The sequence below is a fragment of the Hipposideros armiger genome, unplaced genomic scaffold (genome assembly GCF_001890085.2).
Source record: "Hipposideros armiger isolate ML-2016 unplaced genomic scaffold, ASM189008v1 scaffold_501, whole genome shotgun sequence".
Classification (NCBI taxonomy): domain Eukaryota; kingdom Metazoa; phylum Chordata; class Mammalia; order Chiroptera; family Hipposideridae; genus Hipposideros; species Hipposideros armiger.
Genome location: NW_017731851.1, coordinates 983,019 through 1,010,968, shown reverse-complemented (window position 1 = coordinate 1,010,968; position 27,950 = coordinate 983,019). Strand labels below are relative to the sequence as shown.

At 41.6% G+C, this 27,950-nt stretch overlaps 1 long non-coding RNA gene across 1 annotated transcript in view; it reads left to right on the top strand.

The window, feature by feature from the left end:
• LOC109396037 (uncharacterized) overlaps window positions 1-27,950 on the top strand; it is a 137,490-nt gene that overhangs the window by 38,874 nt on the left and 70,666 nt on the right. Inside the window, exons 5-6 of the long non-coding RNA XR_002126775.1 lie at window positions 16,454-16,637; window positions 21,318-21,535. This is a non-coding gene — a long non-coding RNA (uncharacterized LOC109396037). The remainder of the gene's footprint in view (window positions 1-16,453; window positions 16,638-21,317; window positions 21,536-27,950) is intronic.

Sequence of the window (27,950 nt, the reverse complement as noted above, 5' to 3'; positions counted from 1 at the left end):
TTTTTTTCCCCTTTATTGTGGGTTTATGCAATTTAAATCCCTTTATTGTTATTTTAATGGCAGAGTCTCAGAAGATAAATACTTATGCTAAATCCTTAACGTGAACTAGAAGCCTGAAATAGCCATTTAAATTGCTGTGTGGTACTCCATAGCATGGTAGTACCTTAAATTGTAGCAAATGTATAAACAATGTTGTGATGAAGATCCAGGTAGCTAAATCTTTACATACATCCGTGATTATTTATTAGACTAAATTGTGAGAATAATTGCTGCATCAAAATCGAAGTGCCTATTTTTAAAATTAAAATTAAGCATACATTTACCTTAAAGTCCAGCAATTCCACTCCTAAGTATTTACCCAAGAGAAATAAAAACATATTTCAACCCAAAGACTTGTACACAAATGTTCACAACTCTATTCTATGCATAAGGGCCCAAGACTGGAAACAACCCAAATATCCATCAACTGATGAATGGATAAAAAATTGTTATAATATATCTTTAACAATAAAATACTATTCATAAATAAAAGAGAACAAACTACTGATACCATAACAACATGAATGAATCTCTGAAACACACAAAGAAAGTAGACACAAAAGAGAATATAATGTATTATTCTAATTTATATGAAATCTAAATAGGCAAAAATAATCTGTAGTGATAGCAGATTAATGGTTGCAGGGGTGAGGGGACAAGAAATATTTGGGGGATGATGTAAATGTTCCATATCCTGATCGAAATGGCAATTGTAGGGCTGTATATTTTTATCAAAACTCACCAAACCAAACTATATGCTTAAAGTAGGTGCATTTTTGTATGCAGATTATACCTCCATAAAGACAGTTTTTAAAGTAAAAAAAAAAAAAGTATGTATTTTAAAATAACCCTTACCTTTTTTTACTACATTTCTTGTTAATGTTTTATTACAGTTTCTTAATACATTGTCATTGCGCAAAAAAATAAAAAGGAAAAAGAAACTTTGCAGAGAAATTTAGTTTAGAAAGTGAAATTTCATTGTAATTTCATACTGCCTCCCACTCCCACCCCACCCCAAGTTATGTGTATAACCACAATGGTCAGTTTGATGTTTATTCTTCCAGATTATGTACTATACCAATATATATCTACATGTGCAATTTTTGTAGAAACAGGATAATACTATGCATATTCTTGCAACTTGCTTGTAACATTTTATGGCTTTTGTCTGACACAAAGAGCCCAGTTACTTTCCTTTACAGTGAATGCCTAGCAAAGTGCCCTGCATATAATAGGTTTTTACATGTTAGATTCAGTGTCTTCATTTGCTGGGGGAGCATTTCCTCTTGCCTCGCGGGAAAATATTTTAACATTTTCAGTTATCATTTTTGCTAAAATCACACACTCTAACTTAAGTTGTTGTAATCTACATTCTTTCTATTACTAAAGGGAAAGCAGATGTCGGTGGTGTCCTGGGGCAGTGGTGGTCACTGCGCAAGGGTGGTGAGTGCCCAGAGAGTGGGGTTCTAGGAGGGCTTGCAGTGGGATGGGAAGGCTCTGCCAGCCGGAAGAGGCTCCGGTCTGAACAACCATCTCTGACTTCATTTCACTTTAAGTTTTCACCCACCATCTGTCTTGGATGCCTCCTTCCCTTCTAGCTGATCACCAAACCCAGCATATCCAGTCACTGATGATGTAGGGCTTCTGCTGGCTAAGGAATGAAACACCAGATTCTCCCTTTTAAAAATCCGTGGGCTGCTTAAATAGTAAGCCACGAGTTTATTTTTCCAAGAAATAAACCCCAAGAAAATGTCTGAAGGGGTTACAGGGGAGATGGGTGGAATATAGGTTTCTAAATTGGTTCCGAAGAATCATCTGGAGAGTGGTTGAGAATGCAGCTCCCCAGGCAGGCCCCATTTTAAGAAAGTTGGATGTAGGAGGTAGTATGAGAATCCCGTTTGGAGGAATATTGGCTTGGATGAAAACTAAAAACGCTCAGTCATCAAACTCAAAAAGGATTTGGACGGATACCATACTCAATATGGAAGGGCTCCAAGGCCTTGCTTAGTCTGATTCAGGGACTGAATAGGCCTCAGATCATCCATTGCCCTCTAATACTTGTCTCAGTGAGCTCTGTCTCAGCCTTGGAAATCTGGAAGAAAAAATCTTTTTAACCTAAAAAGCTTTACTTCTGTGCTTTAGGAGGTCCTGAATTGACCTTGGGTCTTTTTCTTGACCCTTCTAGGAGTGTCTCTGGCTAAAAGTTTGATTTTTGACCCTGTTCTAGGTATCTATTGCTGTGTAAAAAACCGCCCAAAGCTTAGTGACTTAAAACAACAATATTTATTTTGCTGATGAATCTGAAGTTTGGGCAGGCCTGAGCAGGGCTGGTTTGTCTCTGCTCTGCATGGTCTCAACTCTGGCAGCTCACATGGCAGCTGGAGGATTCACTTTCGAGATGGCTTGCTCACATCACTGGCAAGTTGGAGCTGGCTGTTGGCTAGGAGCCCAGCTGGGTGTGTGGGCTGAGTGCTTCTGCTCCTCTCAGCGTGGACCTCTCCACAGGCTCTTGGGCTTCCTCATAGCATGGAGGCTGGATTACAGAAGTGAGCCTCTCCAAAGAGCAAGGCAGGAATGTGTGGCATTTTTATGACCTAGCCTCAGAAGTCACATAGTGTCACTTCCACCATACTGTTACTTCAGGAAGTTGCAAAGTCCTTCTCAGGTTCAAAGAGAGGAATAGTAGTCCCACCACTTGGAACGTCAGGGTTGCATAATACAAATTGCATGTGGGATGGGAGATATTATTGCAGCCATCTTTGGAAAATATAGCCTGTAATAGACTCTGACCTATTTTGTATTATGTATAGGTTTTTCTGGTGCTTACTCACTAATTGTTGGTTCTTTTCTAGCTCATTTCATCCTTTTCACAACACTGCGAGGTAGTTATATCTTTTACACATCTAAATGCTACTCATATACATGTTTGGTTTAGGTGGCGTATTATTTAAAAATTGTGAAGTTTTACTTAAGTATCTGAATTTCTGGCTTCTCTTCACAATCAGAAGATTGAATACATCTAAGCCAGGCTTTCCTCATCTCAGCAATGGGCTAAAGCTGAGTAGTGGTGGCCCCCTTAATAAATGCCTGTCCTAAGTCCATTTGCTACAGTCCCCACCACTCCCTATCACCATTCGCTCATTGCACTTTATATCTCACAAGCATTTGACTTTGATGTTCTCTGCTTTAGAAAAAATAGACCCAGTTTCTGCCATAGGAAGAGCAAATGATAGCGATACTCTTTTAGGGGAGTTTTCAGCGCACTTTCTATAGCACGCTACCTTCTAGGTTTTCTTTCTTTTTGAATCTGCTCTCTTTGGTGGAGGCCATCAGGTCACTGTTTCTTGTTTGAAGGGCATCTCTCTGCTCATTTGAAGACCAGAAATGAGTGATATGTCCCATCTCCCGGAACGGTCCCTCTGCTCAGTTCTAGCCCCACCCCTCCCAGAGTGACTCTTCTGGGAATCCCCAAGATGAGGAGAGTTCTCCTTGAGGCCCCAGGATTGCCATCCTCACTGCCTAATAAATGCTGGATCCACGTAACGTGGAATTCTCAACAGAGTAAGAGCAGCTCATACAGGGAGCACCAATGTCAGAGCTTTACAACACCACAACCTCCCCAAGAGCCAAGTCTGCACACAAAGATCTTCTCTCTGAAAGATAAGTGCCCAGTGTTCGCCCTGTTGCTCAGGGCCAATTCTGAATACTCCTAACGACTCTGCGGCACAGTCCTCACTTTGTCCTTTCAAGGGTTCTTGGTTTTGTTTTTAAAATGTCAACAGAAAACTAAGTGTTGATCAAACAGGCAGAGCATTGCCTAAGGAGAGCGTCCACTACGCGATCTTTGTCTAGCCCTTCAGAAAAGCTGGGGCCTGACAGGGCAGTGGGCAGGTGGGGCCTGGCTGTGCATTGTGATCAGGACACTTTCTTCCCCTTTGGGGCTGGAGTTTTTCTTCAGTTCTTTAATGCTGGAAAGAACTGCTGATCCTCAGCACAGCAGATGCTCGGAGATGGGAAAGGTCTGTGGTTTCACGCCTCTATTAGAGCAGGCTCCTGCACCAGGCTAGAACCTTCTGTGGCATGCGGCTTCCCATCTGCCCCTAATCAATCCCAGTCCCCACCAGTAAGCACTCTCCCGATCAGCAACTGTGATTCTAAACTTCATGGTATCATTCCCATACTTTTCATTATAGTTTTTCTTTTTCTTTTTTTTACCATCTATTCCAGATATCTACTTCTGTTTCACAAACCACCCCAAAACAATGGTGTATAACAATAGTCATTTTGTTTTTCCCCTCACAAGTCTGTAGTCTGGCAGGATTCTGTAAAGAAAACCCATACAGCTTCATACAGCACCAGCTGGAGCAGCTCACCTGCGAGCCTTTGGATCTACTACTCAAGATGACTCATTTACTGGCTGGCTGTTGGCGCTGGGCTGAGGCCTGGAGCCTTGATCATCCCCACGTGGCCTCTTCGCGTGGCCTGGGCTTTATCACAACATAGTGGCTGAGTTCCAAGGGTAAACATCCCAAGAGAGCAAACCAGGTGGACACTGTATTGCCTTTTGTGACCTAGCCTCAGAAGTCACATAGTGTCTACTAGCTGAAGCAGCCACAAAGTCTCACCTGGGCTTAGAGGGAGGGGACACTGACTCCACCTCTTGATGAGGGAGTGACAAGACCTGGAAGAGTAGGTGGGACCAGAAGTATTGTTACAGCCATTTTGGGGAAATACAAGCTACCACACCACCTATGTGCATACCCCTAGATAACATTTTATTTTATTTATTTTGCCTGTTTTAAACTTTATAGAAACATTTATGCTAAACATAGTCTTCGGCAACTTTGTTCCCTCAACATTTAGGAGAATCATTTATATTGTTGGGAGAAGTTCATTCATTTTTAGAACCGTGTAATACTTCATTGCAATCATGTACCACAATGTGTAGTTCATTCTTTTATTGGATATTTATGTGGTTTCAGCCTCTTTTTTTTTTTTTTGGCTGTGTGTTTATGCTTTTTGCTATTTTGTACAGTGCTGCTATAAACATTCTTATAAATCTCTGCTAGTGTATATGAGCCTAGGGCAGTGGTTCTCTCATTGATTTTTTTTTTTTTTACAATGTTAGGGATGTTCAGCAAATGTCTAGACATTTTTGGTTTTCATGAATGGGGTAGGGGGCTACTGGCATCTAGTGAGCAGAGAGACCAGGGATGCTGCTAAACACCCTACAATGCACAAGATAGCCCCTGACAACAAAGAATTATCTGGTCCAAGTGTCAATCATGCTGAGGTTGAGAAACCCTAGCTTAGGGCGTACATGTAAGAATAGAATTCCTAGGTGATAGGGTATCTATAGTTTCAAGTTTACTACGTGATACTAAATAGTTATTGAACCTATTGAATCAAGTGGTTGAACCTATTTATATTCCACAAGAGTGGAATGTTTCATATCTTTTGATATTGTCCATCTTCTTCATTTTTGCTAATCCATGTTTTTTTCTCTCTGAAATGTACGTTATGTGTTTTGCCCATTTTTTGTAGAATTATTTTGTAGGCGTTCTTTGTATATTTTGGATACTAATCCTTTGTTTGTTGTATGTGTTGCAGATCTCTCCAGTTTGAGGCTTGTCTTCTCACTTCCTCATAGTTCTTTTAATGAATAGAAGTTCTTAAGGTTTATGTAGTTAAATTAATCAATTTTACATGAGCCTAATCAGTAGTTTGTGATTTGGGGCCGTTATTTAAGAAAGCCTGTCCAGCCCTGAGGTTCTCACCACAGCCCAAGCCTGGCGGCCTATGAGACTCTCATTCCTTCCAGTTGGTGAAACCAGAAGTGGTTGTCCCTCCTCATCTTCTGCCATGATTGCTTGGTCCTTGTGAGTACTGGGCTTCAGCCTTGATTGCCTGATGAACTGCACTTTCTCTGCTGAGACTGGACTCTTTCTATGAAATCTTTATCCCTCTCCACCCAGGACTACACTCTGTTGCCTGGGTACTTGCCGGGAGCCGTCTGCGCCTCAGTATCTGACATGGCCAAACACACTGCAATTGTGACAAATTCTGAAGCTCTGACTGAGAAACAGATACTGCTTTATATCTTAAAGAATTTAAATTCCCCTTTGGATGCCCCCCAGTAGGACGAAGATCTTACACCCCTTCTAATAGCTATATCACAGTAATTATATTTTATACACTAAAGGTGATTTTAGTCACACTACTAGTCTCTTAGTAAAGGTCAAAGTACACACCCTGTAAATCTTAAGATCCTGTTTAGACAATAGTTTTTAGAATAAATGTTGAGTGGTCATGGTAACCATCCTTTAGGCAATTATGTAAAGGCTCAGGCCTTGGTCACAGTCATTGAGGGTGGAGGGATTTGGGTGTAGTTGGGATAAGTTAGTTTTTAGCATAGAAAAGGTATAGCTGTACCCTGGAGCATAAGAATTATGAGGAATTAAAACCCTGATACTAATGGAACAATGGTTAAACTGCCCGGTATAAAAAGGGGCATGCTGTGAAATAAAGTGAGACACTTCTTCCTGAAATCGCTCCTGTGTCTCTGCGCGTTTTTTTCCTTTTTCCTTGCCGACTCCGCCTCCACTTGAGGGAACACCTGGACCCCGCAGGAGCTGGTCTCCCGCAGGTACTGGCCTTAAAATGAACTGACTTCTCTGGAACCACAGTGTCCTACCAGTGTCAGCACTGCTGAAAATGCCCCTTAGATCTCAGTCTTGGCAGGATTGAGCACCAGTTTTCTACAGCACTGGGGTAGTTTCCTCTGGACCCATCTGAGACAATCTCCTAGGGCTTGGATCAATAATGGGGTACAGCTGAAGATGTCAAGTCGTGCCCAAGAGGGGAGCCCCAAGATGAACCTGTCTGCTCTGACCATGCACCTTCAAGCCAGGCCTACCTGCCCAGTGCCCCTCAAAGCTGACCACAGTTGAAGGACAGTCTGGGAGCTCTCTTCTCCACCCAGGACAACCAACCCAGACTTAATTTTGTTTTCTTTTCCTTCCCTTTTAGCTCTGCCCATGTCCCAACCTTTGATGCCCCTTCTTCCTTGGCCCTCACACCCTTAGAATTCACTTTGGTCTGGGTTTTCTTGGCTTTGCCACTCAGCACCTTTAAGGACTTTGGGTGAAACTCACATTTGGGCTCCAGCAGCTCCTGTCTGCCCCCAGGAAATGCACCTTATCCTGGCTCAAGCTTCCATGACCCAAACCCATGGATTTGGATAAAGTTGAAGATGGGTTTCCAGATGTCCAGCCTGAACAATTGCCAGGCCAGGGAAAAGATAAATCTTAAGGTGGGGAACAAGGAAGAGGTGAAACCAAGAGTCAAAACAGCAAAACAGGAAGATATAGGAGGATGGATAGGTCGAGGGGACTTGAGACTCAAAAATGTATATGGTGGAGAGCTAGCTAGCATGGGGGCATTCTAGCACACTCGTTAACAGCATAGTCTTCGATGAGGAATCTCCTAACCTTACTGGTTGTGTGATCTCAGGCAGATTATCCTCCCAGAGCCCTGTTTTCATCATCTGTAAAGTGGGGGTGGCATAATAACTTGCATTATATGAAGATTAAATGATAATAAATGCGTAAAGTGTTTTTGTAGTATTTGGCACAGAGTAAGTAATGGCAGCTGTTGTTATCACCATTAGTTCATGAACAGAATGCCAGCTGCCAAGTTCCTGTACGGGTGTATTGGCAGAGACCAGGGGTCAGCAAACTGTGGCCTGTGGGCCAAGTCCAGCTCACTGGACGTTTCCATATGGCCCATGAGCTAAGAGTGGTTTTTATATTTGTAAATAGTTGACAAAAATAAAAAGAAAAGCAGTATTTTATGAGGTGTGAAAATTAAGTGAAATTTAAATTTCAGTGTCTATAAATAAAGTTTTGCTGGACTATAGCCATGCTGTTTCTTTTGTATTGTCTTGCTTCCTACCTCTTTACAGAAAGTTTGCTGACCTGCGGCATAGGGGCAAATGCTCTAGTCAGCGGAACCTTGAGGAACTGGGCTGTCTCCTCCACTCCACAGCTCTGCGCATGCTGGCCACCTTTCTCTGCCTACCAGGCTTCCCTGGGGCCCCAGAGTACCATTTGGTCAAGCCAGCCGTGTTTGACGCAGTGCTCTCAGGTCTATATTTCTGAACAATGAGGCTGAGTCATTGCAGGATTATACAAGAAAGCAAGGATAGGACTGTTTTGAGATTAAAAATGAAATAAAATGTGCAGAAGTGTTCTGTAAATGCAGTGGATATTTTATTCAGCAAAGAATGGTTAAATGCTATTTAGTAAAGTTCCCATGTATCTTATTTTTCCTTCTGTTTAATAATGTGTGTGTGGTCATGTTCTTTAAACCAAAAAAAAGGTGTTTTATTAACCAGAATGCTTTAGTGTCTGACCAGACCAAGTAAGTTTTTAAACCAAATGAAATCATCATAAAGTATGTCAAACCCACCCTCAAAGTGGCGTTTTGAACCTCCTAGTCCTGTTTCTAGAGAAAAATCCTGGCCCCCACCATCTCTTTTATGCTTCCTCTTAGCTTCCTGTTCACCCAGCTCCAGTTTCTTTTCCAGTCTCTGGGCTTGTGCTTTGGACCACTTGATTGCTCTGGGTGGCTGAGTAGAGAGCAGATAAAGGTCACTGCATTTGAAGAACCCAGGGAGCTGTGAGGCCAGGGTTTTAAGAAAATCATCAGCCAGATTTTGACATTTCCCAAAGTGATAGTAAGTCCTGGAGTGGAAGGAACACTATGAGCCAATTCCTCAGTAACTATCACAGGAGACCCAGCATTTGGTAGGGGGCATCAATGAGGAAAAGCAGAGGGGAGAAGAGGTGGATGGCATAAGAATCAAAGGACGTGTTTATAAAAGAGGGGACATGGGAAGCACCAGGAGAACTAGGACAATGCTGGTCTCTGTGTCCCCACAGGATGTGGGAGAATGAGCAACCTTCCCTGGAGAAGGTGCTAATGAAAGACTGGGAGGAGCTTTCACAGAGCAGGAGAGCGCTCCAGAGAACAGGCTGAGGTTTGGGATGTTGTTTACCTTATGTGGGGCCCCAGAGGACATACTGGGGAAGGGTGGTAGGGAATTCCAGAAACAGTGGGGGATGAGGTCAGTGCGAGAACAATTCAGAGTTGAGGGTAAGGAGACATGTCCTGAGGGAGTTGCATTTAAGCTGGAGGCCAAGGGCCACAGGAACCTAGGATTAGCTGGCCCCAAATTCTAAATGAAATGCTGTGGTGAGGTTGTTCCTGTCCTAGGAGCAGGGGAGGATGGAGTGGGAGTGGGTTTGAGAAGCCTGATGCCTCTGTGAGGGTGGTAGGTGGCTAGTGCAGCTGCCACAAGCCATCCCTTTGGTGTAAAATGCTTTAGCAAAGTGCCTGTACCCAGGAATACATGCATTGGAGACTGTCCTCATTTCCTGGACAACTTAAATACGAAGCAGGTACTTAAAAGTGCTGACAGAAGAGGCTCAGGTTTTAATGACCTTGTGTCAACATGACTAATGAGGCCCTGGAATGCCCTTCGCCAAGTAACCGTGGGGCTCACTTTCTTCTTCACCCATGTTTCTCTCAAAGACGGGCCTTTTCTGACCCCGTACCCAAAATTGCCCTTCTCATCACTTGCTATCATCTCACTGTTTCATTTTCTTTTGCTCTGCTTATGTCCACCTGACACATTCTGTATTTGTTCATTAGATAACTGTCATCCCCACTAGAATGTAAGCCCCGTGAGGTCAGGGGCTTCCTTTGGTTCTCTACCCTATTCCCCAGTGCCTAAAATGGTGCCTGGCATAGAGCAGACAGAGCTCAGTAAGTACTTGTGAACCAATGATCAGATGGATGGATGGATGGATGGATGGATGGATGGATGGATGGATGGATGGATGGATGAGGATGGTGAGCATGTGCACACTTGCCTTCTGGACATCCCTCAGGGATATCATCTCTTAATAGAAGTTGCTCCATTAATGATTCTGGTAACCCTGGAGTAGCCTCTCTTCACCATGCCTCCTATAACTAAAGTGAATTGCCTAAGATTCAGTCTCCACATTGTCTCTCTCAAAGTTTTATACAATTAAATCTGATTACTAGAAACTCAGCTGCTTGCTTTGGCCACTCCCTCCCCCCACCTGGCCCTTTCCCCTTTTCTATGTTGGCCAAGACATCAGAATCTGAGATTAGAGTCAGAAAATTAGGACTCTCCCATGATCCTTTACCAAGGCTTGAGATTTTGAATAACTAAGACAGGCAGACACCCTCCTATCCCCAAGAGCCCAGAGGTTGTAGGAGGATTGACAATTAAACATAAGATGATTATTATGGTATAATAAGGACAGTAGAGGGGAGGAGCTACCTTTAAAAAGTCTTCCCTTGGGGAATGATAGCTGAGTATTAAGCTGAAAGATGGGTAGGATATAGCTGAGTGAAGAAGGGTTTGGTGAAAGTATAATATTTATCAGGGGAAGTCCCCGAGGCTAGAGAAGTGGGGCCTTTTGGAGGAACTGAAGTGCCAGGTGGCTGGAAACTGAGCAGGAGGTGGGAGTAGTGAGTAGCAAGAGCTGTGACAACAGACAACCAGACTGGAATCCCAACTCCAACACGATTAGCTGTGTAACCCTAGGCAGGTTACCATATTTTGCCATGTATAATGCACTCCCATGTATAATGTGCACCCACATTTTTGGCCCAAATTTTCAGGGCAAAAAATCTTTCATTTTAATATTTTTAATTCAAATTTTTATTTGTTTACATTTAGGTACTTGTTTTTTGTATTATATAAAGGAATTTTAGCATTTATTTTTTGTTTTATTTTTTTTAAAGATTTTTTTTGGGGATTTGGGGGAGGGGAACAGTGTTGGGGAATTGGGGAAGGGGACCAGCCAAGTTGTTCTTCAATCTTCGTTGTGGAGGGCGCCAGTCGCCATCTGACTTCCCATAGGCAGCTCGTGGCCTCTAAGCTCAAGGTGCTGTGTTTAATCTTAGTTGCTGGTGGGTGTAGCCACCATCCCATGTGGGAGTCGAAACAGCAGCCTTGTTGTTAAGAGTGCATGCTCTACCCATTGAGCAATCCGGGCGGCAGCTCAGCTCAAGGTGCCGAGTTCAGTCTTAGTTGTGGGTGGGCGTAGCCCACCATCAAACAGGCAATCTTGTTGTTACACCAGCTGAGACATCCTGCCACTGGTTGGCAGCTCAGTGACAGCTCAGCTGGGCGCAGCGTCACTGGCCCATGTGGGAATCAAACCGGTGGCCCTGTTGCTCAGAGCTCACACTCTTAAGCCAACTCTTAACCAACTGAGCCACTCAGCCGGCCCCCTATTTTTAAAATACTATGGTACAAGAAATTTTATGTAACAAATAATTACAAAACACAAGAACAGGTACAAGGTACAAGAAACTTTATGTACCGGTAACAAATTTACAATATTTGCACACCATAGAAGGCCAAGAACTCTTCATTGCAATTTCATTGTAAATTCAACAAAACCTATTATCGTATTCCAGGGTATTATTTTGCATATGGATGTTGTTATTGATTTTTAGAATTACACTTTTAACTCATAAGCATAAATAAAAGAATTAAAAACATTTATATAGATATGGAATTAGTACTACCCATGTGTAATGCACATCCATATTTTTCCTTCACAAATTTGCGCAAAAATGTGTGCATTATACAAGTCAAAATATGGTAATTAGCCATATTTGAGGATCATTTTCCTTATTGTGAAAGAGAGTAGTATCTAGGGTAGCTTGAGGAGGCCTGCACAGAGTACATACTCATTGTATGCTGTACTCAGGTATTAACTAGTAGTACAGTGCCCAGCACCTGGTGGGTGTTCAACAGATGTGAATGAACTGCAGGCTCCTAAAGGCAGCAATTCTCTCCCCAGTCACCCAACTCTTCACCGCCAAGAAACCCACTCCCCTTGCTAGATACTCAGTCCTTTCCTGGGTTTCCAAACGCAGGCAGCCTGCCTCATACCAGGAAGGCTGACCCACTGGAGCTTTTCCCCACTACAGGCCACCTGACTTGCTACTTTAGGAAAGCAGCTAAAGCCCTTTAAGAGGCAGTGAAACTAAAAGGCCAGGTTGCTTTTGATTGAACTTCATTGGCTTGAGTCCAGATCTGGGTGTAGAATACAAAGGGTGAGGGACACTTGGGCGTATGGCTTCTGGAGGTTAAGAGCTGTCCCAGAGCTCAAGTCAACTCAGGCTCTTGCCAGAGTTCTGGTGGCTCCAAGGTTTTGTTTTGTGGTTTAATTCAGGCTGAGATAAGCTCATTATAATAAGTACAGTGATTTATGGGTTCCATGGTTACAATACCATTACTTTTTCCCTGAACCGTTTCTCTCTCTTTTTATTTTCTTTCCTGTTGTGTGTGTGAGTGTGTGTGTGTGTGTGTGTGTGTTATTAGTTTCAGGTATACAAAGCAATGTAATAGCTAGACATTTACACCCCTCACAAAGTGATAACCCCTCAATCTATTACCCCTCTGACATCGTATACATACCCTGTTACAATACCCTTGACTATATTCCCTATGCTGTACTGCACATCCCATGACCATGTGTGTATATATATATATATATATATATATATATATATATATATATATATATAATTATAGTTGACATTCCATATTATTCAACTTCAGATGCATAGCACAGTGGTCAGACATCTACAGTCTATGAACTGATCTCCCTAATAAGTCCAGTGCCCATCTGGCACCCTAGATAATCTTTACAACATTATTGATTATATTCCTTAAACTGTATTTCATATCCCTGTGTCTATATTGTGACCACTAATTTGTACTTTCTAATCCCTTTACCTTCTCCTCCCCCTTCCCAGCCCCCCTCCCATCTAGCAACCATCAGTTTTTCCCCCCTATGTACCTGAGTCTATTTCTGTTTTGTTTGTTGATCTATTCTGTTCTTTAGATTCCACATATAAGTGAGATCATACAGTATTTGTCTTTCTCAGTCTGACTTACTTCATTTAGCATAATCTCTAGAACCATCCATGTTGTTGCAAATGGTAAGAGTTCCTTCTTTTCCATGGCTGAGTAATACTCTGTTGCATAAATGTACCACAGTTTCTTTATCCAATCATCTATCGATCAGCATTTTGGTTGTTTCCATGTCTTGGCTATTGTGAATAGCACTGCAGTAAACATAGGGGTGCATGTATTTTTTTCAAATTAGTGTTTTGGATTTCTTTGGATAGATACTCGGTCCCTGAACCTTTTCTAAGAAAAAAAATTAAGTCTACAGAAAAGTTGAAAGTTTTCTGTGGGTTCATAAATACAATGAAGACGTGTAACCCTTCACCTAAATTCATTAATTGTTCATGTTTTGCCACATTTGCACACATGGTCTCTCTTAGATTTCTTTTTGTTGAGTAATTTTTGTTGACAGTAAGTAGCAGACATGATGACATTTCACCCTAAAATCTTCAGCATTCATTACCTAAGAATGAAGACATTCCATGACAAAATAGCAATGACATTTTTCACAGAACTATTATAGAACAAATAATCCTAAAATGCATATGGAACCATAAAAGACCCCAAGTGGCCATGGCAATCCTGAGAAAGAACAACAAAGCAGGAGGTATCATGCTACCTGATAATCAAATTATACTGCAAGGTAATAGTAATCAAAACAGCATGGTACTGGCATAAAAAATAGGCACATATGTTAATGGAACAGAATAGAGAGCTCAGAAATAAATTGATGCCTATATGGTTATTTAATCTATGGCAAAGGAAGCAAGAACTTACACTGAGGTAAGACAGTCTATTTAATAAATGGTGCTGGGAAAACTGGACAGATACGTGCAAAAAAATAAAAGAAACCAGACCACCTTCTTATGCCATGTACAAGAATAAACTCAAAATGGATTAAAGGCTTAAATGTAAGACCTGAAACCATAAATTCCTTAGAAAGAAATATTGGAAGTAAACTCTCAGACATTACCCTTAGTAATATTTTTATTGATATATCTCCTCAGGCAAGGAAAACAAAAGAAAAAATAAACAAATGGGACTACATCAAACTAAAAAGATTTTTCACAGCGAAGGAAACTATCAACAAAACAAAAAGACATCCTACTAAATGGGAGAAGATATTTGCCAATGATACATGTGATAAAGGGTTAATATCAAAAATTTATGAAAAAAAACTCATACAACTCAATACCAAAAAAACAAACAATCCAATTAAAAAATTGGCAGAGCGGGCCGGCTGAGTGGCGCGATGGTTAAGAACTCGCTTGGGATGCCAAAGGGCCCCGGTTCCGATCCCACATATGAGGGCCAGTGACACTGCCCTCTACAGCTAAGATGCTGAACAACAGCTCAACCTGGAGCTGGGCTGCCATGAGTCGCCGGCAAAGGCGTAGGCTGCAACCACTGCTGCAGCGGGCTGCCATGGGCGGTAGCCAGCAGCCAGCATGAGTGGACAGCAGCCACCATGACTGGCCGTCCAGAAGCCTGCAGCTGATCTGCCTCGCCCTGGAAGAGCGCAATGATGGTGCCAACTTGGACCAGTGAAGCAACATCCTCCACAACTAGATTGAAGAACGAAACAACAGCAACTTGTCTGTTCCCCTTCCCCCAATTCCCCAGCACTGTTCCCATCCCCCCAATTCCCCAATTAAAAAAAAAAAATTGGCAGAGGACCTGAATTGACATTTCTCCAAAGAGGACATACAGGTGGTCAATAGACACATGAAAAGACATTCCATGACAGAGCCACAACCCCATATCACCTAGGAAAATTAATAATTCAAAAATATCATCTAATATTCAGTTCATATTTAAATTTTGTACTTATTTCCAAAATATATAGTTACTGTTTTTAACCCAAAATGTAAGTAAGGTAGATAGATACCTTACATTTGGTTGCTAATGTCTCTTTAGTCTATTTTAACCTAATATAGTACCTTACCTTTCTTTGTTTTTCATGACATTGATTTTTTTCTATCTCATACAATGTTCAACATTCAAAATTTGGCTGATTGTGTTCTCATAGATTCCAGCTGACCATTATTTTAAAAAAATCATTTGTTTCATTAAAAAATAATAGTAATATGTGCATAGTGAAACAATTTTAGGACTTTAGAAATATGTAAAATATAAAGTAAAATTTTCTATTTTCTTCTGCCTACCAGGCTTTTGCCCTAAAAGTACACATTGGAAGCGGTTAACAGTGTATCCCTCTAGAAAAATAAATCCCTTTGCCTGAATATATAGCTATATATATAATAGATCTGTTTTTCCATCATCTGACTCCTTTTCAAGCTTCTACCCATGTGATAATATTATAACTATTATTTTTCACCTTGTTTTTTTGCTTATTTTATCTTAAATGATGTGCCACAACAATACATTTAATTGTTTTTACATTTTAAACATCTGTATAGTTTTTCATTATATGGATGTACCATAATTTGACCAGTTTTCTATTGATTGACATTTAGGTTATTTCTAGGTTTTCTTTTTTCTGTTACAATAATGTTGCAACAAACATCCTTGAACATACACATGCTATATTTTTGTGATATGGTAAATTCATGTAGGTGGGCTAAAGGGTGTTTGCATTTAAAACTTGGACAGCTTTATGGCTCCATCCACTTTCAAGGTGCCAGAGGGAGTTGGGCTGCAGTGCTAGACACAGAATCCTTTTTAAGTAGCATCCAACAAACCAAGATGGAAAACCCAACTGTAATTCTAAGTTTTTCAGCAAAATTACAGCTGTGTAGATTGAAAATTATTCCCATGAAATGAGTATGTATATGTATATATGTATGCTAAGTCCACGAAGTTTCACAGACCAAATTGCATTCACAGATGCATTTTTGGGACATGGGTACAAGAATTGAACAAAGTATCTATTCATTGTGTAGTAGTCCATTTTATTCATGGGGGATAGTTCCAAGACCCCCAGTGGTTACCTGAAACTGTGGATAGTATTGAACCCTGTATATACTATGTTTTTTCCTATACACACATACCTATGATAAAGTTTAATTTATAAATTAGGCACAGTAAGACATTAACAAAAATAATAATAAAAGAGAAGCATGTTACAACTTCTCTTTGGCATATATGAATTGCCAGCATCACTGCTCTTGCACTTGGGGGACATTATTAAGTAAAACAAGGGTTACTTGAACACAAGCACTGTGATGCCACGACAGTCAACCTGATAACTGAGGGGGCTATTAAGTGCCTAATGGGCTGGTAGCCTATACAGTGAGAATGCGCTAGACAAAGGGGTGATTCATGTCCCGGGTGGGATGGAGCAGGATGGTGCGAGATTTCATCATGCTACTCAGAACGATGTGCAATTTAAAACTTACAAATTGTTTATTTCTGCAATTTTCCATTTAGAATTTTCAGGCTTCCGTTGACGATGGGTAACTGAAACTGAAGAAAACAAAACTGTGGCTAAGGAAAGACCACTGTATTGTTTTTAAGAATTGGAGGATGGACCTTTTTGAAACATACGAGTACTGAAACAATAAAGTGGAACTGGATGCACGGAAGGGTTGCCAAAGAGAACCTGGTGACATAGGTGGGATGATATGACTACTGAGAAAACGTTTTCTTATGTGGCTACATAAATTTCTGACCCCCAATCAGGGCAGAGGGCTCACTAATCCCCAAAACTAGACCTTCCTAAGTTGTCAACAATACTACTATACCAGAAGAAAGCCAGCTGTTAGTAGAGGGAAGGCCCAAGAAATAAATTTCTGTGATTTTATTGACTCATCCCCACACACCATATAAATTCATCAGGGTATTGTCACACCTTTTCAAATCAGTAAAATAATTTTGTAAAAAGCAACATTCTATCTATATCCTGGCATAGAATGCTCTAAGATATACTGTTAAGGGGGGAAAAGCAAGATGAATTAAAGCATGTATAGTATGTTACAATTTATCTAAGAAAATATATACATTGCTTTAAAAAAAATGAGAAAAAGTAAATACCAAAACATCAAAAGGCCAGTAAACCTGTGAAAAAAGTACTGAACATCATTAGTCATCAAGAAAATGCAAATTAAAATTACAATAAGATAATACTATACACCCATCCGAATGGCTAAAATTAAAAAGACCAGGTTGAGGGTTGGCCGAGTGGCTCATTGGTTAAGAGTTGGCTTGGGAGACTGAGCTCTGAGCTGCAGGGCCGCTGGTTCGGATCCCACATGAGCCAGTGATGCTGTGCCCTCTACAGCTAAGATGGTGAACAACAGCTTGACCTGGAGCTAGGCTGCCATGAATCGCCAGCGACGGCGTAGGCTGCAGTGGGACTGCAGTGGGCTGCCTTCAGCTACCGTGAGCGGCTGTGAGCAGCCGTCCAATGGCCGGCGACCAATCTGCCTCACCGGGGAAGAGCGCAATAATGCCAACATGGGCCAGTGAAGCAACGTCCTCCACACCTAGACTGAAGAACAAAAGGACAGCAACTTGTCTGTTTCCCTTCCCCGATTCCCCAATAAAATCTTAAAAAAAAAAAAAAGAATCTAAGCAAATTATTTTAAAAATAAAATACAAAGACCAGGTCGAATACCAAGTGCTCGCAAAGATGAGGTGCAATAGGAACCTTTATGCACTGTTGGTGGGAATGTACAATAATGCAACCATTGTAGGAAACTGGCAGATTCTAATAAAAAAAAATTGAAATATGAAACTTCCTTCTAGCTAGTGGTGTGCTTGTCCGTCTTTAACAACTGGCTCTGGGAGTGGAGGAGAGGGAAGTCCTGATTTGTAACGTGGCATAAATATTCCCACCATGGCTGATTTTAAGCTAACACGAAGTCACTAAAAGTAGAGTTGGGAAGAAATTTGCATATTCAGCCCCAAGGTGTACAAGCTGGTTCCCGAGCAACTCTGCCAATGACCAGCAATTCCGCTTCTGAGTACACACCCAAGAGAAATGAATGCATAAATCCACAAAAAGATGACTTACATGAGAATGTTCTTAGCAGCTTTATTCATAATAGACAAAAACTAGAAACAATGCAGAAATCTATCAACAGGTGAAAGGATAAACAAATTGTGGTGTATTAATATTAATACGATGGAATACTACTCAGCAATAAAAAATAATGAACTAGTACAACAGTATGGATAAATCTCAAGCACATTATGTTAATTGAACCAGCTACAGCAGAGTACACTCTGTATAGTTAGTTCCATTTATGTGAAAGTCAAGGATGAACCAAACTAATATCTAACAGTAGCTGTTTCTGGGATGGGAGTTGCATCTTGGAGTGGGGACAAGTTACTTTCTGGGTGTGATAGAAGTATATTTTGTCTTGATCTGGTTACATGGGTGTATATATTTGTCAAAATTTACCAAGCTGTACACTTACATGTAAAGTCACTTCAATAAAGTACTTGTTGACATTAAACAATAAAAACTGTTTTTTTTTTCATTTCAAAAAAAGAAGTCATGTTTTTTAATGGTTATCTAGAGGGATGGAGGAAACTAAAAAGAGACAGGGTAAAAAACGCTGGATTTCTCTGAATATACCTTGTTTTATAGGTTTGATTTTGGACTCATGAGAATAGTTTACATAAAAATATAGACTAAATTAAATCAAAATTGAAAAAAAAAGGTAATTTCCTAAAATCAAAATCAAAACAAAACAAAAAATGTTTCTAATTATTGAGTTGGTTGCCAACCACACAGAGAGGAATTATTTCAAGAGACTTTTAACAGAGGAAGTTGTAGTACATACATCCTAGAGGGACATATTATAAGGCAAAAAGAACTCCAAAAAATTCTTAAACTTTTCAATATTCATGTTGTTAGTAATAATATTGATATTCTTATTCTGAAACTTAGCTATGTATTATAAGATAAACCAAATAAGTAATTATGTTAATGTTAATAGAAACCAAGAATTTTACCATAAGAGAAATGTAAATATAGAATAAAAACCTTAGTAAACCTTCTGTAATCTTAAATTTTAATAGAAAATATTTGTATAAACTGATGATGCATTTTCTTATTTTGAAAAATCTCTTTCCTAACTCTTAAAAGATCTAGAAATAGTGACCAATCAAATGCAATGCATGCCCCTGGTGCCAGTTTATAGTCTCTAAATATTATTTCCCACTAATGGAACCAGGGCTCCTTGGGGAAATGGATGGTTCTGGTCTGAGATAGAAAATACACATGATGAATCTGGAATATCACAATATACCCAGAATTCCTGGGGCCATGTCAAAAGGACTCAGAAATCAACATGTCAAGGCTCTGGCTCACTGACCACAAATGGGACAATTTAGACATGAATATGAATAACTGAAAAGGATTGAGACACATGAATCATGTTGAAAATTCACAAGTTCATAATGAGACTCAAAAAAAAAAAATAAACACCGTCGTTCACCTTTGGATGATACTGGGGAACAAACTCATTGTTCTGAAAACAGGCAAATAAAGAGAAAAAAATATACCTTCGCCACCTGAATTGAACTTTAGGGTAACCAAATACCCTAAATGTGTTTTTTTTATATAGGAGTATTCCAGCCAATAATTAAGAAGGAAAATCATAATTTTGCAAGCCCCTAAAGAAATAATGGTTCTAGGCAATGATGATCATATTAGTTTCCTGGGGCTGCCACAACAAAGTACCACAAAGTGTTGACGGGACTGTGCTCCCTCTGAAGCTCTTGGCGAGGATCCTTTCTTTCCTTTTCTAGCTTCTGGTGTTTGCTGGCAACCCTTGGCATTCCTTGACTTGTGGATGCAACACTCCAGTCTCTGCCTCTGTGGTCACGTGGCCATCTTCTCCTTGAGTCTGTCTGTGTTCAGATGTTCCTTCTAAGGGCTGAATTAGGGCAGGCCTCACTTTAACCTGATTATATCCACAGGTGTGGGGGTTAGAACTTCAACTTATCTTTTTGGGGGACACAATTCAACCAATAATAATTATCAAGGGCAGCTAGTATGACAGAAAGGCACAGGACATTATATATTATTGCCAAAGGAGTAGACCCAAATCAGACCAAGTCTAGATCTAATTAGGATCAGGAAACAGCAGGGACAGAAGAGCACGCTAAAAACGACACAGGCACGTAACTGGCAAAATCCAGAATGTGGGACATTCTGCAGGACCAACTACTTGGTTTCTTCAATCAATAACTTGCAAGGAAAAATCAGAGGGAGAAAAACCTATAAATTAGAATGGATGTAATAGACCTAACAACCAAATCCAATGTACAGATCTTATTGGGAAATTTCCGTACTTACTAGATATTTAATGATATCAAGGAATTATTATTAATTTTTAAAAACATACCTTGATATGGTAGTAGTGTTTAAAAAAAAGAGAGTTTTTTTAACTTATCGGAATATATACCCTTGGATAAAATCACTTGATATTTGGAAGGTGGAAGGAGAACTGGGGATGGCTTAGGTGTGAAATATTTAGGATTAGCCGTGTTAATTAATGAAGCTTGGTGTTGGATACATGCCGGCTCAGTATACTATTTTTCTATATGCTGAAATTTTCTAGCATATAAATTTATAAAAATAAAAATACAGTATGTTAACTCAGTGTTTCTCAACTTGGGGCAGTATCAGAATCTATCTTCTGAAGACATCTCCCTCCCCAGACTCACGGAGAGCTACTGTTGGATATACTTTTTGTAGGCTATTGAGTTTCTCTTTTCAAAAGTATCCACTGGAACTTGATTGCTGAGGAAGAAATTTTGTTTGTTAGAAGTTTCTGGCTAGCTGACAAAAATATTTTTCATTAGGCAAGAAAGGAATTTTAAAAACTTCTTTTATTATAAAAGTGCTATATACATACACAGGGTAAAAAGAAAGTCCAAGAAGTGCCCCAAAAGTAAGATCACTTTTCCCTTCCCCAAAATTTCTGCTGTTTCAAGTTTCCTGTGAATCACTCTAGACATTTTTCTAAGCATATACAAAAATGAACATGATTTGGACCTTACTGGAAATACTATCTGCAACTTGTTTTTGTTTTTTGTTTTTTTACTCAGCAGTACATCTTAGAGAACTTTCACAGCAGCAAATACAGATTCTCCTCTTTTTTATTTCACTACATGAAAATACCATGATTTATTTCAGTCCCCAACTGGCAAGCATTTCCCCCCCCCAGCTATTTCCTCTTTCAGGTAATGCTGCAACGCACCTTCTTGTACACACATAGAAAAGGAATTTTGTTGAAAATCTGTATCTCCTAAGAAAACCCCTTCTTCATTCTTCCAGCTCGGGACAGGAAGCGCCCTGTGGTGTGAAGCAATCACGCAGCAAACCTGGACCTAGAAGCTGGGCGGTCGCGAGAGTCCCGGCTCCCAGAGGCGCCGAGACACCGGGCGACAGCAGCGCTGAGGCTCAAGCGGACAGCTGCCCAGGCTGAGGGTTGCGGATGTGCCTCCTGAGTCCCCTGTGTATAACGCCCCAAAGCATCGGCATGAAGTCATTAGGTAAATCCGCTGGCTTTGAAGGAGTCTGGGGTTAAGGGATGTTAGATTTACTTGCATGCAGCAATTTTTCAGGTGGTGGTTTGTTTAAAGTTATGACGCTAAAATGATAATGTGGTCCAATGCCTCTGGTAGCTAAGAGCAGCTCAGTGCCTAGCGTTTTCTCTGAAAGGCAGCAGGATGAGTGGGTACCCAGAGTAAGCTTTTGTTTTAGTTTATTCTTTTATTTTTTTAAAAAAGTAGTTTGTGTTGAATTCTCTGGAAGCCCTTTGTATCAGTGAGGCTTTTCTTTTCTGCCACGTGGAACTTTATGTGGGCATCTCTTGCCAGAAATGGGAATTTCCTGGCAAAGAAGAGAGGCAATTTGAGTAACCCCGATACAGACAAGTATAGTCACTTCAATAAAGCTTGTCAGGTGTCATTGAAGATGTGTGAGAAACCAGATAGAAAGCTATAGAAAATGCTCTTTAAAAAAGTATTCTCCAGTTGATGTCGTTAGTGAAGCTTTTGCCACCCGATCCCCTGAGCTGGATAAGTTCAGGCCAAGGCTTCACGAAGGAGAGTTTTGTTAGACCCACAGGGAAAAGGTTTGGGGGATGGTCTGTGTCTCAGGTCAGGCTGTGTGGGGCTTCTAGCTTGGAAAATGAGTATTAGGGCTCAGAGCAAAATGCACATGACATGTCTCCTCTTTTAAAAATTCTTAGTGTGGCTGTTATTTGAAAAGTAGATAAAGGTTTATTTGCATAGTCCCTCGACTGAAGAGTATATTTTGGAGTGGCTCCTGTTGCTCTCAACTCCCTTGGTGAAATTTGGCCAATCAACAGTTATTAGAAAACAAGCATGGAAACTTGCACATGGCTCACCATGTCTGCGGGATACTGGGATGCAGTCCTTTCCCCCCTTCCCCAGTAAATATATTTTGGTAACGAAAAAAAAATAAAAGAGGAAGAAGAAGACTAGTGTATGCTTATTTGGAAGGGGTCAGTAACGTTCTTGTTCACCTGACATATCTGATGTTTCCATATGGCATTTGGCTTAAGAACAGAAGGTACTAAAAAAGCGTTGCACTAGTGGGACTTGCGTGGGATTCAAGTGAGGAATGAAGTGGAGGGTGGTGGGGAATGGGTTGATTCTTGGGAAAGGTTTGGAGGACCACCAGAGGAGATGCCGGATGAGTTGGTTATAAGTAGAGGGCAGCTCTGTTTTGTTTTGAAAATTAACATTAAGGAAAAACGAGAAAAGAGGAAAAGAGCTAATGACGGCATGTTGTGCTGGTGTGGGTGAATAAACTGATACAGGAAACGCTGGTCAGCCTGGGCACGGGGCTCTAAACACAGTTTACTGCTGATTGCCAGGACCAAGGTCAGAGATTGTAGTGAGCAGGGCCCAGAGCAAACGAGTCTCCAGGTTTCATGGGGTTGTGGAAAAAAATTCTGTGCAGAGATCAAGTGGATTTGGTCCCAAGTGAGAAGGACTCTGATTCTCTAGGCATTCATCCCGGGAAGCTTTCTGTTTGCTGCCCTCCCCGCCCCCTTTCTCTCCCCTGCCCCATCTGCAGGGGTGTCCCATTTCCTATCACCTGTCCAGTCTCCCTGAACAGCTTTTACATTCTGAACTAGTTCAGTTCCATAGAGAAGCTTTTGTTAAGCATTCATTAGCTTGTAAGATTTTTTTTCACCCTATGAAATTCTCTCAAGCCTTCTGACATTGTCAAGTGCCTCAGTGATTGGGTTTGAACAACTGTGACCTTCAGCTGCCTGAAGATGTGTAATGCCATCCCTGTTGATTGTAGATTCAAACTTAGGGATCTTTTCAGTCAACAGGAGGAAATACTAGAAAGGGGTATAGAGCCCTCCCTTCCTGCCTTTGGTGTCTGTAAGCTAAGCCTTGTTCTTCCAAGTAAGCTGCTTCTAGTCAATCTTGATTCTAGTTCCTTTAAACAGATCAATTTCCTAAAGAGGTAAAATAACAAGGTGCCTGATTTAGGAGTTAGAAAACCTGGTTCAGTGTTGCATCTACCACTGATTAGCCATGGGCCCTTTGGCAACTCTTTCAGTTTTCCCCCTTTAGTAAAAATGAAAGGGTTGAATGGAGATGCACCAAGATTTCAACAGCACGAAAGGAGGGGCTGAAACAGACAAGATTAAATTTAAAACAAGATTAAAAGTAAAAGAATTAAATTTAAAACAAAGTTAAAGCGGGGAGAGAGCTAATATTGCTATTCCTATAGAAAAAGTTCAGTTGCCCCTGATGTGAATCAAGAATGAGCTGTGGCTACCAGAATAGCTCACAATCACAGGCAGCACCCATAGATGCTCAGCTTCCAGAATAAGAAAGGTGAGAATCCTGCTTTGCTCTGCTCTCATCTGGCTATGGCATCTCCTGCTTCCAGTCTCACATCTGCCTCCAATCCTTTCTCCAACTTGCAATCAGGCTGCTTGTTCTTAAAATCAAAATTTGATTGCCATTCTCCTGCTTACGAACCTTCAAGAGCTCCCTATTGCTCTCAGAATAGTCTCATCCAATGTCCTTCATGGTCTGGCCCACTCCAGCCTATGTCTTGTTTTCCACTGACTCACAACCCTGACTCAGTAGTTCCAAACCAAAGCAGTTCCCAGAACTGGTTCTTCTCTCTCTCCTGTCTCGAGTGCAGTTTTCAACACACACACACACACACACACACACACACACACACACACACACACACGCGTGTGTGCATGCACACATGTGCACTCGCATACATACACATACATGCACACACACCCCTCTACCTGTCAGCTTCTCCATCCTCTGGGCTTTCAGGGCCTCTGGGCTTGCTTCTGTCATAGCACTTCCCACACCATATTGCAATTGCTTGAGAGTACTCCCCACTCCCATCCCAGGACAGTAAGCCCCTCAAGACAGAGATGTTTATTTCTGTGCATTCTCAGCATTTACTACCTACCTCATAGGCAGTCAGTGAATATCTGTAGAATCAACAGAAGGCTAGGGGAACAACTGACAAAGCCAAGTGTATTCAGAGTAAAAAGGATGGTGAAAGCTATGGAAATAAGGGTGAATGACAAAAAACTGAAGAACCCTAAAGAGTTTAGCCTGGAAAAGAGAGCATCAAGAGAGACACAATAACTTGCCTTCATGTCAAGGGCTTCCACAGGAAAGTGGTATACGATTTACTCTGGGCTCTGCAGAGGGCAGAATTAGACCCTCTGTTGGGAGCGAGATGGACATGGTGCAATCTAAGAAGCAGCATTGGGGAGCACTATGACATAATATTTGGGAACATTTGGTGGAGGAAGGGTACCTTGCAGAGAAGTGACGGCTTCTTGGAAACCTAAGGAGCTCACTGGCTCTGACGGCCCCCAGCACCATTGCAGGAGTATGGTTAGAAGGATTCTTGTGCTGGTTGAGGTATTCACTCCCATAACGTTGAAACTCCTGCAGAACATAGATTCTAAGGTCTGCAGGCCCCTGACAGCTCTACAAGTCTGTGATTCTCTCATCTAGGCCATACCACCAAACAATTTAGAAAACTGAACAGACATTCTCATATCTGACTTCTCTTCCTTCGCAGCTTTAGAGTATTTTACCTGTTACATATCCACCCAGGATGCCTGGTCTACTTAATTGTCCCACTGGGAAAGGATATAGGGACATGGGGAAGTTATATAACCTGTCCTAGTGCTTGCAGGTAATAACACGAGGCGGAAGCTTAATAGGAAACGGAACTCTTTAAGTCCGAGGCATTAAAGCAGATGGCTTTTCCAGGTCCCTCATGACTTCATGAGCCAAATTGTCCTATGCAGGGTCATGTTTCTTACCATTTTGCCTTAATTGCACATCTAAAGTTCAAGAACACAGCATAGCAGAGTGGCTATATGGGCTCTGGAACTAGATTGCTTGTGTGACCTCAGGCAAGTCATTTAATCTATCTGTGACTAACTCAGTTTCTTCATCTATAAGATGAATATAATAATAAAATTAACCTTATAGGGTTGTAAGGATAAAATGGGAACACAGTACATGGGTATATTAAGTACTTTATATTGCCTAGTATCATTAGTACTATACTGGATGAGGACAGACTTGGGAATAAAGAGAATTGATTTCTCATTCCAGTGCTAAAGGTATAGTGCAGTGGTCTTCTGCTGCCTCCACATAGCCTCAGAAGTTCCTCAGAGCTCCCACTGAGAGCCTGGGCTGGATGTAAGGGACGCAAGATGACAACCTTTGGCACAGAAGAACAAAATGGGGGTATTGCACTCAGATGGGGCTCATGTGCTGCTGTCTGTGGTCCTGAAACAATTTGTTAATTATCTAGAAAACTGAGGGTGGGTGGGGGATGCACCTGTAGACCCATGTCCTTTTCCCCCCACCCCCATAATTCCCTGCATATGGATAGTCTTCCCACCAAATGGAATTTGGATAAATTACTGATAACTTTTGAATCATTAATTTCTTTGCCTTTGAATACAGGTAATTCCCATCCTCTGATGCATTCACAGGGGTGTTGCCAGGTTACATGCCATCCTATATATGTAATCCCTCCCCACCTGATGCCTGCCCAAGGGACACAGGCAGAAAGGGCAACATAGTGGCAACAAACCTATTTTTGAATCTGAGCTCTCTCATAGTAGAGTCATTGGAACTCCAAGCCCACTGAAGGCACAGCCCAGCTTCTGCTGACAGAGTCTCAGGGGCCTCACACAGTTTTTAGCAACCGTTCATGTTCCTGAGGCTGGGATCAGAGCTACACTCTACTCTGTCTCCAGGTTGGCCTATATTGGCCATCACTGTCTCTGTTATTGCTGATGCTGTACCTCTTTTGTGCTACTCTTCACTGGGAACAGGGCAGGCTCTCCTCAACCAAGGGTGCAGCTCTTCTGTTAGATGCCTTGAAGGGTTCTCTTGCTGTTTCAACTTGGAATTTTTGTCAAGGACTTGGGATCGATTCCTAGTGGAGCCTGGGCCAAGGGACACTTGAGACACCACCCAGCATCTTGCTCAAAAGCCTTCCTCCTTTCTTTTTCATAAGCCTGAACTGTGCAATCCATCACTGCCTCGGATAAAGTCCGGGCTCCACAAGGGCCCTCCCCAGGGAAGAAATGAGAGGCGCACTGCCTCTGCCCTTTTTCTTGATGTCAGAGTTTTATCTGGCATCCGGCAGCTTAGCTACATTCCCAATACCCTCATCAAATAACTCTTCTGGGGGCCCTTGAAGTGGGCAGAGTTTCTGAGGGGACGCTGCCAACTGGGCTCCCTCTGGGACCCCCAATCACATATGAAAGTCCTTCAAGCTTTCTACACTAGGAGACTCCTCCAAACCTGATAGAGTGTTATTACAAGGAAAGAATTCAAAAGAATTTTCCTTTTTCATAGATTCATAAAGTAGAAAATACTCTTAATGTTGATTTGGCCCATTCTGGCTCCAAGCAGAAAGAAAGAGAGAAAAACAACACCTCCCCAAGGCTGCAATGTTAAAACACCCCCTTATAGGTTGGAGGTTGTTTTTTGTTTTTCCCTAATGGCCACACCAGTTCCTTCATGGTGCAATCTGAGCCCTTTGCCTGTAGTTCTATCTTTAAGGGGAATCAGAGGTAAGATGGTAGCCTGCCTTGGCTGATCACAGTGTAATTCTAAGTTACTTTCCACCCCAACACACACACACACACACACACACACACGCACCCTACATGCATCTTTAGTTCTAAACTGTAATCACCTGTGTCCGACTTGGCTCTCAGAAGTGAAGAGGGAGCCCTGGGTATGCAATACTATAAACATATTTTCCCCAAGAGATGCTTATGCAGCAATCCAGACATTCTCATTGCTCTGCCTTTTAATTAGTTCAGGGAGTTGCAACCTCACAGTGTGGGTGTGTTTGCCAACTGTGCTTTTCGGGAAGTTATACGGTCTGTGCTCGTTCTGTGTCCTCCCTCGGTGTTAGGAAATTATAGAGCTCGCTCTGTTTGCTTGTCTTGGAAGTGTGTGCACTGGCCTTACCCTACAGAGCCTAGGATACTTCAGCGCCTTTCTGAGCCAGCGCTCAAAGTCCCGTGGGGAACCAGTGTGATGACATTCAGATCTAAGATCTTGCAGCCTGCTGTCCTTGAGTAGGGCTGGAGCGGATGGCCTTTCAGCTAAAAGGCATTGCCTTCATCTACGTCTGTTCAGTCCCCTTGGGCCACATGCTGCAGAATCAGTGCTCACAGGAGCACCGAGGAGGGATTTTATGGCTCAGGGGGGAACCTGTGTCTCTCTCAGGAAGGGCCCTCTTCTGCAGGCTGTCAGATACCTTTATCCCCATGAAAAGAGAGGCCCTCAAGAGCCCTTCCAGCCTTCCTTCCTCCAAGGCTACCCTATCTCTACCTACCCCAGGGGCCCTGGAATGGCTGCATTGCTGAAGACTTTTTTTTTTTTT